General features: G+C 49.1%; 1 long non-coding RNA gene across 1 annotated transcript; it reads left to right on the top strand.

The window, feature by feature from the left end:
• Positions 1 to 4,001: 4,001 nt before the first annotated feature.
• On the top strand, positions 4,002 to 11,808 carry LOC126950268 (uncharacterized). Its single transcript, XR_007724119.1, has 3 exons — positions 4,002 to 5,694; positions 10,851 to 11,029; positions 11,300 to 11,808. It is a non-coding gene; the product is annotated as an uncharacterized LOC126950268 (long non-coding RNA).
• The last annotated feature ends 2,796 nt before the right edge of the window (positions 11,809 to 14,604 follow it).

The following is a 14,604-nucleotide window of genomic DNA, read 5'->3' as shown; positions in this document are numbered from 1 at the left end:
GCAGTGTGATCCTGGCTCACGGCAACCTTCACCTCCTGGGTTCAAGCAATTCTTGTGCCTCAGCCTCCCAAGTAGCTGGTGTTAAACAGATATGTGCCACCATGCCTGGCTAATTTTTGTATTTGTATAGTAGAGACAGGGTTTTGCCATGTTGGCCAGGCTGATCTTGAACTCCCAACCTCAAGTGATCTACCTGCCTTGGCCTCCCGAACTGCTGAGATTAAACGTGTGAGCCATCGTGCCTGGCCCCGTGTTGTGTTCTGATGGGGGAGGATGGGAGGGTGTTCGAGCCCTTCCTGGACTGACGGAACCTGTGTCTTCTGCCTTCTGTGGACAGGATGGTGATTGCTCATGCCAAAGCCTTGGACCCCTCCCGGCCTGTGACCTTTGTGACCAACTCCAACTATGCAGCGGACAAGGGGGTGAGCCTGGGGGTCCCCACCCCATTTTTCCCCACCTTTGCCTGGGTTTGTCCTGAAGTCTGCTCATGGGAATAGCTGGAAAGGACCATGAGGTGCCAGCCAGGGATTTTTTATTTTGTTTTTTTACTTGAAAAGATAGAGACAGGATCTTGCCATGTTGCCCAGACTGGTCTCGAACTCCTGGGCTCAAGCGATCCTCCTGCCTCAACCTCCCAAAGGGCTGGGGTTACAGGTATGGGCCACCGCACCCAGCTGCAGCCAGTCTGTTTTCAAAGATGGTCTTTGGGTTAATGAGAATTCTCTCCCTGCTTACTCGCCAGGCAGTGTGGCTTTCTGAATCCAGGGGGGCTGGGCATAGGGAGATGGGATTTGTTTGCTCAGTTTGGACTCAGCGTTTTTTGCACTTTGATTTAATAGAGTCATAGAATGTCAAAGGTTTAAGGGGGCTTAGAGTTCATCTGGCCCACGCCTGGATGTTCAGAATCTCTAGGGGAATTTTTTTTTTGAAATGGCAAATCTCTGCATTCTGAGATCATTCAGTAACTCCAAAGTTGGAACCTGCATTTTTCTTTTTCTTCTGTAGAGGCAAGGTCTTACTCTGTTGCCCTGGCTGGAGTACAGTGGTGCAATCACAGCTCACTGTAGCCTTGAATTCCTGGGCCCAAGAGATCCTCCTGCCTCATCCTCCCGAGTAACTGGGACTTCAGGTGTGCTGGGCTAATTTTAAATCTTTTTGCAGAGATGGGATTGCACTATATTGCCCAGGCTGGTCTCAAACTCTTGAGCTCAAGTGATCCTCCAGCCTTGGCCTCCCAAAGTGGTGGGATTACAGACACAAGCTGCCATGCCTGGCTGACATTAGCATTTTTTTTTTCTTTTTTTTTTTTTTTGAGATGGAGTCTTGCTCTGTTGCCCAGGCTGTAGTGCAATGGTGCAATCTTGGCTTACTGCAACTTCCTCTGCCCGAGTTCAAGTAATTCTCCTGCCTCGGCCTCCAGTGTAGCTGGGATTACAGGCCCACGATACCATGCCTGGCTAATTTTTATATTTTTTAGTAGAGACAGGATTTTGCCATGTTGGCCAGGCTTGTCTCGAACTCCTGACCTCAGGTGATCCACCCACCTTGGCCTCCTAAAGTGCTGGGATTACAGGCATGAGCCACTGCACCCAGCGAGCATTCTTACTAGAAAGTAGTGTGTTTAGGACGCATTAGAAACTAGCCAGTTGGACACAGAAGCATCTGCTGCTCAGCCCTGAGCACCAGTTTGCTGAAGCTGATGGTGGTCCTACTCGGTCATCTCTGCCCTGCTCCTAGGTGGGACTCTTTCAGGCCCTCTGCAGCCCACAGTGCTGCCTCATGAAAGCTGCCTCAAGATTCTCTGTGATGGGCCGGGCGCAGTGGCTCAAGCCTGTAATCCCAGCACTTTGGGAGGCCGAGATGGGCGGATCACGAAGTCAGGAGATCGAGACCATCCTGGATAACACGATGAAACCCCATCTCTACTAAAAAATACAAAAAACTAACCGGGCAAGGCAGCGGGCGCCTGTAGTCCCAGCTACTCAGGAGGCTGAGGCAGGAGAATGGCGTAAACCCAGGAGGCGGAGCTTGCAGTGAGCTGAGATCCGGCCACTGCACTCCAGCCTGAGCGACAGAGCAAGAGTCCGTCTCAAAAAAAAAAAAAAAAAAAATTCTCTGTGATGGCCGGGCATAGTGGCTTACACCTGCAATCCCAACATTTTGGGAGGCCAGGGCGGGTGGATCACTTGAGGTCAGGAGTTAGAGACCAGACCAGCCAACTGGTGAAACCTTGTTTCTACCAAAAATACAAAAAATTAGCTGGATGTGGTGGCACGCACCTGTAATCCCAGCTACCTGGGAGGCTGAGGCATGAGCAGCACTTGATCGTGGGAGGCAGAGGTTGCAGTGAGCCGAGATGATGACACTACATTCTAGCCTGGGCAACAGAGTGAGACTCTGTATCCAAAACAAAACAGAAAAAGATTTTCTGTGAGAATGACTGCATCGGCCCCTCAGGTGGGAGCGCTTCTCCAGGGCAAGGTAAGTCCAGGGCAAGTCCCAGTGATGGGACTGCTGCCTGGAGAGGAGTCAGCACCAGTGGCGGGGGCCCTCGGCTTTGGCTGAGGACTGCGCGTTGGCAGCTGCTCTGCCTCTCACAGTCCTTTTCAGCTGCGCACGTCAGTGCAGAGTCACAGGCCTGCCTCCTTTGGGCTACTTTGTGACCATGTTTCCTGCCTGTGGGGCAGGGTAATTTCAGGATCTAAATTGGCGAACTTGGATGTTCTCAGTCCCGAGAGGCAGCTCTTCCTCTTCTAGTTTTTTTGTTTGTTTGTTTTGTAGAAATGGGGTCATGCGATGTTGCCCAGGCTGGTCTCAAACTTCCGTGCTGAAGCGATCCTCCCACCTTGGCCTCCCAGTGTGCTGGGATTACAGGCATGAGCTACTGTGCCCTGTTAATTGTCTTACTACTATACTTTTAGAGCTGAGGTCTTGATGTGTTGCTCAGGCTGGTCTCGAACTCCTGGCCTCAAGCCATCCTCCTGCCTCAGCCTCCCTGAGTGCCTCGATTACATCCTCTTCTTACCTTCTCTGCCAGAAGAGCCCCCAAAGCATGTGAGTTCTGAATCATGGAGTCTTCTGGGTGCTGAACGGGCTCTCCTGCTCTGGTCCTAGGCTCCGTATGTGGATGTGATCTGTGTGAACAGCTGCTACTCTTGATATCATGACTACAGGCACCTGGAATTGATTCAGCTGCAGCTGGCCACCCAGTTTGAGAAGTGGTGTAAGATGTTTCAGAAACCCATTATTCAGAGCAAGTACAGAGCGGAAATGATTGCAGGGTTTCATTAGGTAAGTGCTATTGAACTTTCTGCTTATGTGTTATCTCGGGACAGAGATGTCACTCGCCTCCCCCGGCCTGCCCTGCGCCCACTGCACTGTTCCCCTCACTTCAGCTTTGGGCTCACCTCCCTCTGTCCCGTCCATATTCCCTTCCTGCCAGCAGCCAGGCCTCTGCCCCACTCGCTTGGTCCTCAGAGGTGGCCTCCTTACCAGCCTTGTTTCCAGACAGCCTCCTATCACCCATGCCCAAGTGGTCTTTCTAAAAAATCCAAATTTGTATTTGTTTGCTTTTGAGACCGGGTCTCTCTCTGTCACCCAGGCTGGAGTGTGGCGGTGTGATCACTGCTACTGCAACCTAAACTTCCTGGGCCCAAGCGATGCTGCCACCTCAGCCTCTGAGTAGCGGGGATCATAGGCACATGCCAACACGCCTGGCTAATTTTTTTACTTTCATAGAGATGGGGTCTTGCTGTGTTGCCCAGGCTGATCTTGATTCCTGGGCTCAAGTGTTCCTCCTGTCTCACCCTCACAGAGCACTGGGATTACAGGTGTGAGCCCCTGTGCCCGGCCACAGATTAAAATTTGGGAGTCCTGTGATTGGCTCCCCCAGGCCCACAGGACAAAGCCGTAATCCCTGGTCAGGACACTCAGTGTCCTCTGCTCTCTCCTGGATTTTCATCCTCTTCTCTCCTCACTCCCAGCCACTGATCTGTTTTCCACTGCCCTCGTTGCTCTCCTGCTCTTGCTTGAGCTGTTTCTTCTGTCTGGAATGCCCATGTTGGCACCATAATTGAAGGGGTGGCCTGCCCCTCCACACCTGTGGGCGTTTCTCATTAGGTGGAATGAGAGACTTGAGAAAAGAAATGAGACGCAGAGACAAAGTATAGAGAAAGAAAAAGTGGGCCCAGGGGACCGGCGCTCAGCATACAGAGGACCCACGCTGGCACCGGTCTCTGAGTTCCCTTAGTATTTATTGATAATTATCTTTACCATCTTAGAAAAAGGGAAGTGGCAGGATAATAGGATCATCGTAGGGAGAAGGTCAACAGTAAGACATATGAATAAAGATCTCTGTGACATAAGTTTAAGGAAAAGTGCTGTGCCTTGATAGGCATATGCAAACATCTCCATAAACCTTTTTAGTGGATGAAGAGCAGCATTGGCTAGCAAGTCCCACCTTTCGCCCTAAGGCGGTTTTCTCCTTTCTCAGTAAACAGAACATACAATTGGGTTTTACACCAAGATGTTCCATTGCCCAGGGTCGGGCAGGAGACAGATGCTTTTCTCTATCTCAACTGCCAAGAGGCCTTCTTTCCTCTTATACTAATCCTCCTCAGCACAGACCCTTCACGGGTGTCAGGCTGGGGGACGATTAGGTCTTTCCCTTCCCATGAGGCCATATTTCAGACTATCACATGGGGAGAAACCTTGGACAATACCTAGCTTTCCTAGGCAGAGGTCCCTGCGAACTTTGGCAGTGTACGCGTCCCTGGGTACTTGAGATTAAGAGAATGGTGATGACTTTTAACCAGCAAGCTGCCTTCAGGCACTTGTTTAACAAAGCACCCCCTGCACAGCCCCAAATCCTTTAAACCTTGAGTCACCACAGCACATGTCTCTTGCAAGGACAAGGTTGGCGGTAGGGTCACAGATTAACAGCATCTCAAATGCAGAACAAAATGGAGTCTCTTATGTCTACTTCTTTCTACATAGACACGGTAACAGTCTGATCTCTCTTTTCCCCACAATAATCACCAACTAAAATATCCTTTTCTTTTTCTTTATGTTTTTGGAGATAGGTTCTTGCTATGTTGCCCAGACTGGTCTCGAATTCCTGGACTCAATTGATCTTCCTGCCTTGGCCTCCCAAAGGGCTGAGGTTAGAGGTGTGATCCACTGTGCTAGCCTTTTTTTTTGTTTGTTTTTGACAGGATCTTACTCTGTTGTCCAGGCTGGAGTGCAGTGGTGTCATCATAGCTCACTGCGGCCTTAAACCCCTGGGCTGAAGTGATTCCCCCACCTCAGCCTCCTGAGTAGCTGGGACAACAGACATGAACCACCATGGGCAGCCTATTTTTAAAATTTTGGGGGCCAGGCGCCATGACTCACACCTGTAGTCCTAGCACTTTGGGAGGCTGAGGTGGGCAGATCACGATGTCAGGAGTTCGAGACTGGCCTGGCTAACATGGTGAAAGCCCGTCTCTACTAAAGATACAAACAATTAGCCGGACAGAGGTTGCAGTTAGCCGAAATTGCGCGATTGCACTCCAGCCTGGGTGACAGGGCGAGACTCCGTCTCAAAAAACATTTTTTTTTTTTTTTGTAGAGACGGAGTCTCGCTCTCAAGCTGATCTTGAGCTCCTGGCCTTAGTGATTCTCACCTCGGACTCTCAAAGTACTGGGAATACGAGCGTGAGTCACACGATGCATGACTGAAAAAGATTTCTGTTCACTGGCCGAGTCTCCTCACAGCTGTCCCGCTGTGGGGAGGTTTACCCCGCCTGCTCCAGGCTGAGGGAGGCTTCCCCGTGCTCTGCCCCTGTTGCAGCCCGAACCTGGCTCTCCCAGCGTTCTTGCCAGGCACTGTCATTATTTCTTTGCCTCTCTTTGACTGGACTGGGGCTCAGGAGAGAGAAAGAGTTCTTTTTATTGTTGCTTCCCAGGTACTCTGCGATGTCTGACACAGCACGTGCTAAATAACAGTAGCTGGGAGTGCACCACTACACCTGGCTAATTTTTGTATTTTTAGTAGAGACGGGGTTTCACCATGTCGGCCAGGCTGATCTCAAACTCCTGACCTTGTGATCCGCCCACCTCAGAGCCTCCCAAAATGCTGGGATTATAGGTGTGAGCCACTGTTCCCAGCGTGTTTTCCAAATTTCTGAGCAATCCAGGCACCCACAATTTGGAATGAAGGGCAGATAGCCTGTGTGCCTGCCTGGCTAGATCATAAACTGCAGCCCTCAGACTGCAGAAGAAGAAACTTGTAGATTTTCTGGGTCATTCTCCACCATTTAACACAAAAAGAGATGCAGGCCAGTCATGGTGACTTATGCCTGCAACACTAGCACTTTGGGAGGCTGAAGTGAGAGGACTGCTGTTGACCAAGAGTTCGAGACCAACCTGGCCAACACAACGAGACTGCATATCTTAAAAAAAAAAAAAAAAAGAGTGAGAGAGATGCAGCAAAGGGTGCCCTTTTCTACACAGGGGCCTCTGTTGCCCAGGCTGGAGTGTACTGGCATGATAGTGATCACAGTTCACTGCAGCCTCAAACTGCTGGGCTCAGGAGATCCTCCTTCCTTGGCCTCCTGAGTAGCTGAGACTACAGGTGCACACCACCACCTAGCTAATTTTTTTTTTTTTTCTTTTTACAAGACAGGGTCTCAGTATATTTCCCAAGCTGGTGTTAAACTCCTGGCCTCAAGCAATCCTCCTATCTCAGCCTCCCAAAGTGCTGGAATTACAGGCATGAGCCACTGTGGTATAGTTATCTTTTTTTTTTTTGAGATGGAGTTTCTCTTGTCTCCAGGGCTGGAGTGCAATGACCCAGTCTCAGCTCACTGCAACCTCCGCCCACCAGGTTCAAGTGATTCTCCTGCCTCAGCCTCCTGAGTAGCTGGGATTACAGGCACCTGCCACCAAGCCTGGCTAATTTTTTGTCTTTACAGAGACGGGTTTCACCATGTTGGCCAGACTGGTCTTGAACTCCCGACCTCAGGTGATTCGACTGCCTAAGCCTCCCAAAGTGCTGGGATTCCAGGCGTGAGCCACTGTGCCTGGCCCCTGGTACATTTTTCGGCAACACTTTTCTGCCTTTGAAAGGGACTGAATGCACAGCTTCTCGCTGAAAAGCCAAGATGTAAAGGCAGTATGACAAGTGGAAATCCAATCTCCACAACTCACTGGGTAATCAGAGATAAGTTCTGGGTCTTGCTGACTTGTTTCTCTGCCCCTAAATTGGGGGCCAGGAGAACTCCCTTGCTCAAGGCCCTACTTTGGGCTGCTGTGAGAATCCCATGTGGCCACGCAGGTGAAGGGCCATCAATGTGGCCTCTGGTTTTCCTCAGGAATTCTCCTCGTGGCAGATTCCACAGCTTCCTCGGCCACGTGTGGTGGCTTATGCCTATAATCCCAGCACTTTTGGAGGCCAAGGCAGGTGGGTCACCTGAGGTGAGCAGTATGAGACCAGCCTGGCCAACATGGCGAAATCTCATCTCTACTAAAAATGCAAAAAATTAGCTGGGCATGGTGGCAGATGCCTGTAATCCCAGCTACTCAGGAGGCTGAGGTAGGAGAATCACTTGAACCCGAGAGGTAGAGTTTGCAGTGAGCCAAGATCATGCCATTGCACTCCAGCCTGGGCAATAAGAGTCTCCAAAAAAATAAATAAAATTTTAAAAAAACACAAAAATTAGCCAGGCGTGGTCACACGCCTGTAGTCTCAGCTGCTCGGAAGGCTGAGGCAGGAGAATCGCCTGAACCTCGGAGGTGGAGGTTGCAGTGAGCTGAGATCGTGCCACTGCCCTCCAGCCTGTGCGACAGAGAGACGCTCCGTCTGATTGTTAAAAAAAAAAAAAAAAAAAAAAAAAAAAAAGATGCCGCAGCCTCTAGATGTCAATTTCTTGTGCTCCTGACAGCCCTGGAAGCCCTCCTAGGTGCGTTCAGGGCCTACCCCCCACCCCTCAACTGAGCCAGCACCCACAGGCCATGGGACCAGCTGCCATTGCTCCTACCAGCAGCTCAGGCCAAAGCCAGCAGAGACAAGCTCTTTACAACCCTCACTCCCTCCTCTGTGGGGACAGACAGGGCCTCTGTGAAAGACTCCAATCACTCCAGCTTCCAGTGATCCTACAAGCCTTTCTGCTATACCCAATCTCTAAAGGAGAGCTGAGAAATACAACATATGCATTCTCTCATCCCCAGTGCCCCTACCCTGGGATGGGGTGCTAAGGGGCAGCCAGGCCCCTCAGATGTCCAGCTGGGATCAAACTGGCAGAGCCCATCAACAGATGAGTGGATAAAGAAAAATGTGGTGTGTATATATTATGGAATACTACTCAGCCTAAAAAAAAAAAAAAAAAAAAAATGAGGCCGGGTGTGGTGGCTCACACCTGTAATCCCAGCACTTTGGGAGGCTAAGGCAGGTGGATCACTTGAGGCCAGGAGTTTGAGACCAGCCTGACAAACATGGTGAAATCCCATCTCTACTAAAATTACAAAAATGAGCCAGGCGTGGTGGCACATGCCTGTAGTCCCAGCAACTAGGGAGGCTGAGGTAGGAGGATCACTTGAACCCAGGAGACAGAGGTTGTAGTGAGCCAAGATCATACCACTGCATTCTAGCCTGGGTGACAGAACAAGATTTCATCTATGAATGAATGCATGAATGAGTGAATGAAATAGAGGCTGGGTGAGGTGGTTCATGTCTGAAGTCCCAGCACTTTGGGAGGCCAAGACAGGAGGATTGCTTGAGGCCAGGAATTCGACACCAGCCTGGGCAACATAATGAGACCCCCATCTCTACGAAAAATTTAAAAATTAGCCGGGTGTGGTGTTGCACACCTGTAGTCTTGGGACTACTTGGGAGGCTGAGGTGGGAGGATTGCTTGAACCTGGGAGGCCAAGGCTGCAGTGAATCATGTACTGCTGCACTCCAGCCTGGGTGACAGAGAAAGATCCTGTCTCCAAAACAGAAAGAATGATGTCTTTGGCAGCAACTTGGATGAAACTGGAGGCCATTGTCCTTAGTGAAGTAACTCAGGAACAGAAAACCAAATGCTGCACATTCTCACCAATAAGTGGGGGTTAAGCTATGGGTACGCAAAGACATACAGAGTGGGGACATTGGAGATTCAGAAGGAGGAGGATGTTAGGTGGTGACGGATGAAAAACTACTTATTGGATACAAAGTACACTACTTAGGTGACAGATGCTGTAAAATCCTAGACTTCACCACCATAGAATTCTTCCATGTCTCCAAAAACCACTTGTACCCTTCAAGCTATTGAAATGGAAAAACTTAAAAATAAATTTTTGCGGCTGGGCACGGTATCTCACGCCTGTAATCCCAGCACTTTGGGAGGCCGAGGCGGTCAGATCACGAGGTCAGGAGATCGAGACCATCCTGGCTAACACGGTGAAACACTCTACTAAAAATACAAAAAATTAGCCAGGTTTGGCAGGTGCCTATAGTCCCAGTTACTTGGGAGGCTGAGGCAGGAGAATGGTGTGAACCTGGGAGGCGGAGCTTACAGTGAGCCGAGATAGTGCCACTGCACTCCAGCCTGGGGGACAGAGCGAGACTCCATTTCAAAAAATAAAAATAAATAAGTAAATTTTTGCCAGGGCACAGTGGCTCATGCCTGTAATCCTAACACTTTGGGAGACTGAGGCAGGTGGATCACCTGGGGTCAGGAGTTCGAGATCAGCCTGGCCAACATGGCGAAACCCTGTCTCTACTAAAAACTTAGCTGGGCACGGTGGCATGCGCCTGCAATTTCAGCTACTGTAGGGGCTGAGGCAGGAGAATCGCTGGGAGGTGGAGGTTGCAGTGAGCCAAGATTGTGCTACTGCACTCCAGTCTGGGTGACAGAGCGAGACTCCATCTCAAAAATAAATAAATAAAAATTTTTTTTGAGACAGTCTTGCTCAGTTTCCCAAGTTGAAGGGCAGCGGTGCTATCAACCTCCTGGGCTCAAGTGATCCTCTCACCTCAGCCTCCTGAATACCTTGGACTACAGGCTCGTGCCATCACACCTGGCTAATTTTTGTAATTTTTGCAGGGATGGGGTCTTACTATGTTGCCTAAGCTGGTCTTGAACTCCAGGCTCAAGTGACCCTCCTTCCTTGGCCTCCCAGCTAACTGGGACTACAGGCACGCACCACCATACCTGGCTAATTTTTTATTTGTTGTAGAGGTGGGCTGTCATTATATTGCCCAGGCTGGTCTCAAACTCCTGGCCTCAAGCAGTCCTCCTACCTTGGTCTCCCAAAATGCTGGGATTACAGGTGTGAGCCACCGCATCTGGCCAAAATTTTTTTTTAAAAAGAAAAACTAGTGGCCGGGAATGGTGGCTCACACCTGTAATCCCAGCACTTTGGGAGACCAAGGCAGGTGGATCTCCTGAGGTCAGGAGTTCGAGACCAGCCTGGCCAACATGGTAACCCCCGTCTCTACTAAAAATACAAAACTTAGCCAAGTGTGGTAGCTCTTGCCTGTAATCCCAGCTACTCAGGAGGCTGAGGCAGGAGAATCGCTTGAATTTGGGGGACAGTGGTTTCAGTGAGCCGAGATCGTGCCACTGCTCTTTAGCCTGGGTGTCAGAGTAAGACTCTGTCCCATAAATAAATAGAAAAAATAAATTGGCAGAGCCACACAGAGTGTAAGAAACTAATCAGATCTGTTCAGCTGGAAAAACAGTTTTGCACAACTGTGTCCATTTTCCCCCCATGGAGTTTCACACCTTGATGCAAACGGGGAGATTGTGGGAAAGTGGAATTAATGTTAATTTGCATTTCTGACCTTGGAGGGGTACGTGAAATGCGCCTTCTTTTCTATGGCATAGATAAGACAGTGGCACTCTGAGAGGCTCAAAAGGAAGCTTCCTCCCCCAAAAGCCATCCCCAGCATAACCATAAAACAAAAATGGCGCATCTCAGAAGGACCTTGGTGGTGTCGTTGGAAGGTTGATCAACAAGAATGACACCTGCAAGCTGTAATTGCACTTGCATTCCCTGACATACGGTAGGTGCCCCATAAACATCTGATGGGATGAATTAATAAGCGAATGAGCTCTTTACTCAATGGTCCAACCCCAAACCAGCATCCCTCAACCAGTCCTTCCATAACCATCTAGGTGAGGGGGGGTTGTTAATAGAAAAAGGTAAGAACAAAATTTTCAAACTCCCCTGTTAGCTTCACAATAATTCATGCTCATCTGCATCTAATAAAATATGGAAGCAATTTTACAGGAACATTTTGTGCTTTAGCGATTCATTTAACTCTTTCCTCCAGGGGGCAAGTCGTATATCCTCATCCAGATATGTGGGAAGTTCCGTGAATACATCTGCAAATATCTTATGATGAGATGCTCTTCTCCCCGCCGGGCGCCTGACTGTAGTGAAGGGAAGCTTGAACGTGAACACCAACCGGGCTTACGCTGACCTCCTCTCCTACCCATGGTTTCGTGCCCCTGTGTCTGTCCCACTGCCAAAGTAACCTGAAATTACTAGAGGAGGTGAGCGCTGAAGTCAATGTCCTCAGACCCAAGGATATTGTCCTCTAGAGCCAAGTCCACCCCTTTACTTGGCAGGGCCTCCAAGAGATGAGCTGCTGTCCACCCCATCAGCCCTCACCACCAGACCACCAGGAAGGACAGACGCTCAGGTGCCAGAGCTGCTGCCACCGTCCCCCAAGACACCACAAACAGTCCCTTCACTGCTTCCAGTTGTGTCCGCCTCTGCGCGCTGCCCCCAAACTCCTTGCAGATTTGAAAACTGAGGAATAAAAATGAGCAACACTTGCCCTGAGCCGCCTATTGCTCCATTCACATCCTGATTTTCTGGGTCACCAATTTTCCAGTTTTTTTTTAAATTAAACTTTTCATTTTCAGACTATTGTAGATTCACATGCGGTTGTAAGAAGTACTACAGAGAGCTCTTGAACTGTCTTCCCTGCTTCCCCTGCAGTGGTAGCATCTTGCAAAACTATAGTACAATATTGGGTTATCTTTTTGTGGTTGTTTTGTTTTGTTTTGCTATGAGATGGAGTCTTGCCCTGTCTGGAGGCTGGGGTGCAGTGGCATGATCTCAGCTCACTGCAACCTCCACCTCCCAGGTTCAAGCAATTCTCCTGCGTCATAATCCCAGGGAGCTGGGATTACAGGTGCCCGCCACCACACCTGGCTAATGTTTTTGTATTTTTAGTAGAGACGGGGTTTCACCATGTTGGCCAGGCAGGTTTCAAACTGCTGACCTCAGGTGATCTGCCCGCTTTGGCCTCCCAAAGTGTAGGATTACAGGCGTGAATCACTGTGCCTGGCCCAATTTTTTTTTTTTTTTTTTTTTTTTTGGTAGAGGGCCTTACTCTGTCACCCAGGCTGGAGTGTAGTGGCACAATCATAGCTCACTGCAACCTCTACCTCCTGGTCTCAAGCAGTCCTCCCCAGCTTCAGCCTTCCAGGTAGCTGGGACTACAGGTGCGCACCACTATGTTCGGCTACTGTTTAAAAATTTTTTGTAGAGATGGGGTCTTGCTCTGTTGCCCAGGCTGGTCTCAAACTCCTAAGCCTCAAAGGATCCTCCCACCTTGGTTTCCCAAAGTATTGGGATTACAGGCATGAGCCACCACTCCTGGCTAGTCAGCAATTTTTTTTAAATGTAATATCCTATCCTTATTTTATAATATTTGGTAGGAAGCTTATTTTCACCAAACAGATTCTTGACCCCACCTGCCCACTCCAAAATCTGCTTGACTTGTTTACCCAATGTTTCCCATCTGGATAAAGGGCGCTCATTGCGCAAGTCCCAGCCCACATGCAGGAGTGATTCCTCTCTCTTCCCTGCTTTCTCCCACCCAAATCCCAAATATCAGCCAGTCTTACGGATCCTAGCCAAAAAGTCCGGAATTCACCCACTTCTCACATCCTCTTCCACGATGACCCTGACGTTACCCACTGGCCCTGCCCTTCAGCAGAACTCCCTGTGGAACTTCTGGGGCCCAGTGAAAAACGAACACAGGGAGCCCCCTGTACAAAAATTATTAAGAATTTCAAGCCGGGCATGGTGGCCTCGACCCGGGAGTTCAAGACCAGCCTGGGCAACATAGCAAGACCCCCACCTCTAAAAAGAAATTATTTTAATTAACTGGGCATGGTGGCCGCACCTGTAGTCCCAACTACTCAGGAGGCTGAGGCAGGAGGATCGCTTGAGCTCAGGAGCTTGAGTCTGCAGTGAGCTGTGATCACGCCACTGCAGTTTAGCCTGGGGAACAGAGAAAGAGACCTTGTCTCTAAAATATTTAAAAGAATTCAATATGGCAGCAGCCAAGCATTAATCTGGTCAAGGGATTAATGCTTCTAAGCCCAGGACTCTGTGGATTGCACAGGTCCACACACATGAAGCTGGCCCTGCCCCTCCAAGACCACCAGGAACACACTGACAGCTGAACAAAGTGATGCGATGCAAGAAGAGCACACAGATCATGGAAAACCCTAGGGCACCTCAGTAAGGATGTATTTAGGATTCATGCTGGTGTTGTATGCTTTGGAAAATAGCACAAGGAAGCAAGGCTTTGCTCTGGATTGCATGTTATTAAGAACCAGGTCATTCCACAACTGAGCATCTTTTTTTTTCTTTTTTATTTATTTTACGTTCTGGGATACATGTGCAGAACATGCAGGTTAAATATGTGCCATGGTGGTTTGCTGCACCTATGGAACCATAGGTATTAAGCCCCGCATGCATTAGCTGTCTATCTGGTGCTCTCCCTCCCCTGCCCCTCCAACAGGCCCCAGTGTGTGGTGTTCCCCTCCCCGTGTCCATGTGTTCTCATTGTTGAGCTCCCACATAAAAGTGAGAAATGCGGTGTTTGGTTTTCTGTTCCTTGCTGAGGATAATGGCTTAGCTCCATCCATATCTCTGCAAAGGACATGATCTCATTCCTTTTTATGGCTGTGTAGTATTCCGTGGTGCATATGTACCACATTTTCTTTATCCAGTCTATCATTGATGGGCATTTGGGTTGATTCCATGTCTTTACCATTGTGAAGAGTGCTGCAATGAACATACGTGTGCATGTATCTTTATAATAGAATGATTTCTGTTTCTTTGGGAATATACCCAGTAATGGGATTGCTGGATCAAATGGTATTTCTGGTTCTAGGTCTTTGAGGAATCGCCACACTATCTTCCACAATGGTTGAACTAATTTACATTCCCATCAACAGTGTAAAAGCATTGCTATTTCTCCACAGCCTCACCAGCATCTGTTGTTTCTTTTCAATAATTCCATCCTGACTGGCCTGAGATGGTATCCACAATTGAGTATCTTGATAATTCTTTTTTTTTTTTTTTTTTTTTTTGAGACTGAGTCTTGCTCTGTTGCCCAGGCTGGAGTGCAGTGGCACAACTATAGCTCACTGCAGTCTCAATCTCCTGGACTCAAGTGATCCTCGTGCCTCAGCTTCTCTAAACGTGTTTCTCCTCCTCTGTGCCCTGTCCCAAAGAGCCACCCATCATTCTCTACCTAAGTCATTCAAATCCCTGACTCCTCCTCCTCCTTTATCACCCCACTGTCTGTGTCAAAGTCCCGTATATTTT

Source organism: Macaca thibetana, chromosome 3, assembly GCF_024542745.1.
Source record: "Macaca thibetana thibetana isolate TM-01 chromosome 3, ASM2454274v1, whole genome shotgun sequence".
Taxonomy (NCBI): Eukaryota; Metazoa; Chordata; class Mammalia; order Primates; family Cercopithecidae; genus Macaca; species Macaca thibetana.
The sequence above is the reverse complement of the archived record's forward strand: the minus strand, read 5'-3'. Positions and strand labels throughout refer to the sequence as shown.